Below are 5897 nucleotides of genomic sequence, written 5' to 3'. Positions count from 1 at the left end.
TTTTTTTTTATCCCCCTTTTATTTTTTTTGTCAGTCCCCTTTTTTTTTCTCTCTTCTGTTTTTCCCCTTTCCTTCTGTTTCTCTTTGCTCTCTTTCTCTTAATCGCTCTCTTTTTTAACTCTCTCTCCCCTTCTTCTTTCTTCTCTCTCTCTCTCTCTCTCTCTCTCTCTCTCTCTCTCTCTCTCTCTCTCTCTCTCTCTCTCTCTCTCTCTCTCTCTCTCTCTCTCTCTCTCTCTATCTATCTCTATCTCTCCCTCTCGTCCTCTCTCCCTCTCTCCCTCTCTTCCTCTCTCCCTTCCTCCCTCTCTTCCTCTCTCCCTTCCTCCCTCCCTTCCTCCCTCCCTCCCTTTGTGTGTGTGTGTGTGTATGTATGTATGTATGTATGTATGTATGTCCGCCCGTGTTGCAAGACGAGGATAGCAAGTTTAATAATAGTGATAATCTTCCTGACGAGCATGGAATGTGTCTGGGTCAACCAGGAGTTTTTTTTATATACACTGATAGCCGGTTATCAGGTTACTTTGACGTTTATGCCTTTTTGTGAATATTTTCTTGTGTTTAATCTGTTTCATCTTTTGTGTGTGTTTTTGTGATTATTTTTAAGATGCTTCTGTCTTATTTGCTTTCATTGTCAACTTTTCGTCGCCCCCTTCCTTCTCCTCCTCTTCTTCCCTTTTCTCTTCCCCTCCCTCCATCTCCACTGTACCTCATGTTTCTTCTCCCCCTCCTCCTCCTCTTCCTTTTCCCCGTCATTCTCATCCTCTTCCTTTACCCCTCTTCACCTCTGCCTCCTCCTCCTCCTCCTCCTCATCATCATCATCATCATCATCATCACCATCATCATCATCACCATCACCATCATCATCATCATCATCATCATCACCATCATCATCATCACCATCATCATCATCACCATCATCATCACCATCATCATCATCATCATCTTCATCATCATCACCATCATCATCATCATCATCATCATCATCCATCATCACATCATCATCACCATCATCATCATCCCATAAAATCATTCATCATCATCATCACCATCATCCACATCTCACCATATCATCACACCCATCTCATCTCATCCCATCATCCCCATCATCATCATCACCATCATCTACATCATCATCATCATCACATCTTCATCATATCATCATCATCATATCTCATCATTCTCATCATCGCCTTTTCCTCCCTCCCTCCTCCTCCTCTACGTCCCCTCCTCTCCTTCTCTTCTTTTTTCTCTTTCTTCTGCCTTTCTCTCCTCCTCCTCTCCTCCTTCTTCTCCTTCGCTCCTCTCCCCTTTCCTCCTCTTCTCCTCCCCTTGTCCTCCTTTTCCTCCTCCTCCTCCTCCTCCTCCTCCTCCTCCCCTCTCCCCTCTCCCCCCTCTTCCTCCTCCTCCCGCCCTCCTCCTCTTCCCTCCTCCTCCTCCTCCTCCTCCTCCTCCTCCTCCTCCTCCTCCTCCTCCTCCTTTTCCTCCTCTTCCTCCCCCCATGTTCTCATCTTCCTCTAAGTCACTGTCTATTTGACATTCCCTTTTTTCTCCATTATCTCTAATCCGTTCCCATCCCCTAGTAAGCATTTGATCTAGCTTGTGATGCATTTGTCCCGTAAAAATGATCAAATTTCAGGATTTCTTTACTAACTACATTGTGGATTAACTCTAATCCTACCCCCTTCTGCTGTTCTACTTCCCTTTACCTCCCCTTCTCCCCTTCACCCCCGTTCACCCCCCTTCCTTTCCTTTGCCCTCGATCCCCCATCCGTCTCTCCTCTTCTCTATTATCACTTCCTCCCCTTCCATCGCGCTGCTCCCACTGTCTTTCCTCCTCCACCCCTGTCCCTCTTCCCCCATCCCCCCCCACTATCCTTCTCCTGTCCTTGGCCCCGCATCCTCCTATCCTTCATCTATCCTTCTCTCTACCTATCTCTCCTTCCCATTAGCTCTCTCCTCTCTCTTCTTTTCTTTTCTTCCCCCCCTACTTCTCTCCTTCCCATTAGCCTCCTCCTTTCTCTGATTTTCTCTCCTCCTCTTCTTTCTTTTCTTACTCCCTACCCCACCTTTCATTCTCACCCCCTTCCTTTACCCTCTCCTCCTCTCTCTTTACCCGCTTCTCCTCCTCCTCTGCTTCCTCCTCCTCCTTTACCTCTCTTCCTCCTCCTCTGCTTCCTCCTCCTCCTTTACCTCTCTTCCTCCTCTGCCTCCTCCACAGCCTCCTCCTCCATCTTCTCCTCTCCCTTCCTCCTCCTCCAATTGTTCCCGAATAAAAGCCTCTAAGAAAAGGCGAGTCAGAAGCGCAAGGCCCGACCGCCCCTCCATCTCGCGGTAAATTTTAGAATAACAAGACTGCTAGACAAGGACGTGTCACCCGCAGTAACAGGGGATTTTGCCCTTGTTGGAATCTCGCCTGTGGAGTTGTTGAACAGCGGCCGATACATTGTCTCTCTCTCTTTCTCTCTTTCTATTTCTCTTTCTCTTTCTCTCTCTCTTCTTTCTCTTTCTCTTTCTCTTTCTCTTTCTCTTTCTCTCTCTCTCTCTCTCTCTCTCTCTCTCTCTCTCTCTCTCTCTCTCTCTCTCTCTCTCTCTCTCTCTCGCTCTCTCTCTTTCTCTTTCTTTCTCTTTTTCTTTCTCTTTCTTTTTTCTTTTGTTGGTTGTTTTAGGTTATAGAGCACGTCGGTGTTAGTAGGTTTGTGAGGTTGGTTGATAGAGGTTGGATATGCGGAGTGATGAGGGCCACTTTTTGGATCGTTTTGTTTGGGGGGGGGGCGGAGTCTATGAGATTTATATTCAACAGTCATATTCAGAGACACTTCGGACACCTTAAATGAAGGTCCGGACCGGCTAATCACGCTCGTCGGCCAGTCACCATCGGGTTGTCTCGACTGTGATTGGCTGACGAGCGCGAGAAGCCGGTCCAGATTTCTGTTTCATGTGTCCGAAATATCTCTGAATAGGAGACAATTATGAATGAATATGAATAAATAGAGGTATGTGGTTGCTCGATATGCTTCTTGGTATGTTTGGAGGGAGATCGGTGAGAGTGCGGATTAGTGGATGCAACCGTATATATATCTATCTCATCTGTTGCATCTGAGTCAGTTTGGTGAGAAGAAATGAGAGAATGTGAGAAAGTGGATGTTTTTGTCTTGGTATATTGGAAGGGAGATCCGTGAGATTACGATTAAGAAATATGCGATACCCGTCGTTGCGATATGCTTCTTGGTATGTTTAGGGGGTGGAAGATCTATTAGCTTGTGAATGAGTGGGCGTATACGGATGCTCCTGTCACGGTATGTATCCGTTGAAGGATCGGGATGAAAATAGAAGATCGAGTGCGAGAAAATAGGAGATCGAGTGCGAGAAAATAGGAGATCGAGTGCGAGAAATCCGACCCCTCGAGGCGCACGTAGGTACTGTGGATTGGAGTAAGAATGCGAGTGTGGGAGTGGGACGTGAGGTTAGCGCGGCGCCACACAAGTGCCTCAAGGGTGGAGATTGTATCAGAGGAGCCGCCGCGCCGCCTGGGGTCGCCGTTGCAGTGCCGCCCGCCGTAGGCCTTCTTGGAGGGAGGGAGTCTCGCTGGTTTTGTGACGTAAGGATTCGCTAATTTGCAATGCATTTTTTTCTTCTTTTTCTTCTTCTTCTTCTTCTTCTTCTTCTTCTTCTTCTTCTTCTTCGTCTTCTTTAGTGTGATGAGTTGCTGTTTTTGTAGTGTAATTGATATTGCTATTTTTGCAGTGTAATTATTTGTTTTTGAAATATGATAAATCTTTGGTTAATGTTTACGAAAAAAATCATGTCACTTCGCCGGTTTCACGAACGCGAAGAAACCGACTTTTTTGCTGAAAATAACGAAGATTTGGGTAAACAGTAGTGGCAATGGGCATAACATAAACCCGGGAGAAAGAGTAATAGGAGAATCTAGGACGAATCCTCCCCCACCCTTCTCTCTCTCTCTCTCTCTCTCTCTCTCTCTCTCTCTCTCTCTCTCTCTCTCTCTCTCTCTCTCTCTCTCTCTCTCTCTCTCTCTCTCTCTCTCTCTCTCTCTCTCTCTCTCTCTCCTGCAATTAAAACCACGCCCGTCCATTCACACATTCCTTTCCCGTTGAATCTGTTGTGAAAGACGGGTATTTGATTCCTCGGGTGCTCGTGGGAGGCCGGGTTCAGTGGTTCTGTTGTGAAGTGCGATCGGTTTGGTTTGAGAGTCTATGGTTTGATTTACGGGTGTATTGGTTGAGGAAAGCTCGGTGTGTGTGCTACCACGGGGTTGGTATATTGGTTGCAAGGTGGCATAGCATTGTCTTGGCGATGGACCTTTTCCCGAGCTATGATTATTCCAATATGTAAAGTAAGGGCTTCCTCTTGGTTAATAAGGGGAAAGCCAGGGGGGGGATATATTATTGTTCGTGTGTTGCACCATCTCCCCAGCCCCTTTTTATGTGAGGTATGTTTTCTTAATGATGTTTGTTGATATTATTTTTGTATTACATTATTTGGATGTGTGAGTTTGTGGTCGTTTACTACTCCTTGTCCATTATTATTGATAGGGAATATCTCTGTCTGCGTTATTATTATGGATTATTTCTGAGGTTTATTTAAAGAAATCTATTTACAACTGAAGTAATATTTCAAAACCAGGTTACGTAGGCTTGTAACTCTGATCATATCTTTCTTAGTGTGAAATATTGAGAAAGAGAATGTCCGAGTCCTTGTGATCTCTGTGTTTTAGGTTTTGTAATTTCAGTCAAGGGTTTATTTGAATCTGATGGTAACTTCATGTACAAAGAAACAAAAAGCTGTGCGAATGACGTCACGATGCAATTTCAGAGGGAAGGGCAGCGCATATTCGTGCTCGGCGCAGTATGGTTCGCATTACTGTTTTTTTTTTGTCCTTTTTTTTCTTTCTTTCTTTCTCTGTTTTTGAATTTCTTTTGTCGTTTTACGTTTTTTTTTCTCTCTCTCTTTTTTTTTGTCTGCCAAGCTTGACGAGACGAGGATTAAAGGCTGTGAGAGTGTGGTTGCGTGGTTGATGCTGTTGTAGTATGCTTAAGTACGGCAGATAAGCTGTGCTTGTTTCTCTTCGGTGGGTTTGAGGAGTTGAATATTTCCTAGAAAAAAAAAGGTTCTGTTTTAAGATCGCGTCGGCTGATGACACAAACAGCCAGTAGACCAGTTTTAGTCAAGTGTCGCAAAACCAGACAAGTGACAAGTGACGCCTAATTTCACAACAGAACACTGTGGCGCGATTTTTGAATTGGTTGATTGTAGACCGTAAAACCGTACGCTGGTTGGCTCTTCGTATTATCCCCGCGTTCAAATTGTGTGCACAACAGGAGCGTCTCTTCGTATCATCCCCGCGTTCAAATTGTGTGCACAACAGGAGCATTATGTTCGTTCGCCTTGGAAGACATTATGCAATGTGGTCTATCTTTTTTTAACAGCTGATAATGTGTTGGTGCCAAGCAGTGCAAGCTGGATGCGCCAGATGGCCCCACGAGTGGCCTGTCTCAGAGTGGGAGGGTTCGTGTCAAGGAGGTGAAGAGGAAGGTACTCCAGCTGGATATGATAGATCTGGCCTGTACCCGCTGCTCTCCACCCTCGGCAGATCCATCTCGAGCCTGCCTTCCATTCCTGCTTGGATCTGCGCCCTGTCGCACTGCTCCCTTGATTCCATTCCCCGCTTTATTGCCGGTGGTCTGCCCGCCCGGGCAGACCACCGCCAGATGGTTCGTCCACGCGATTGCCCTCTGCTACGGACTCTCTCTCTCTCTCGCCCTCTTGCCCCGCCGCCTTGCTACGGTTAACCGACACGGCCATGTACTGATGAAATCTCGCTCTGAGAACTTTTTTTTTTTTTTTTTTTTTTTACTATTTTATTAAGGTGTTTTAT

General features: G+C 45.9%; 1 protein-coding gene across 6 annotated transcripts in view; it reads left to right on the top strand.

The window, feature by feature from the left end:
• LOC119595746 (septin-7-like) overlaps positions 1 to 5897 on the top strand; it is a 178967-nt gene that overhangs the window by 40242 nt on the left and 132828 nt on the right. The window contains exon 1 of one of the 6 annotated variants that reach the window (XM_037944878.1): positions 3361 to 3599. The exons of 4 other annotated variants lie outside the window; for them this stretch is intronic. The gene's annotated coding sequence lies outside the window, so the exon portion shown is untranslated. Of the gene's footprint in view, positions 1 to 3360; positions 3600 to 5897 lie in introns of those variants that run through there. One more of the 6 variants, XM_037944877.1, reaches the window with a different exon arrangement.

Source organism: Penaeus monodon, chromosome 36 (assembly GCF_015228065.2).
Source record: "Penaeus monodon isolate SGIC_2016 chromosome 36, NSTDA_Pmon_1, whole genome shotgun sequence".
In the NCBI taxonomy this organism is placed as follows: Eukaryota; Metazoa; Arthropoda; class Malacostraca; order Decapoda; family Penaeidae; genus Penaeus; species Penaeus monodon.
This window is presented reverse-complemented; position numbering and strand designations above follow the sequence as displayed.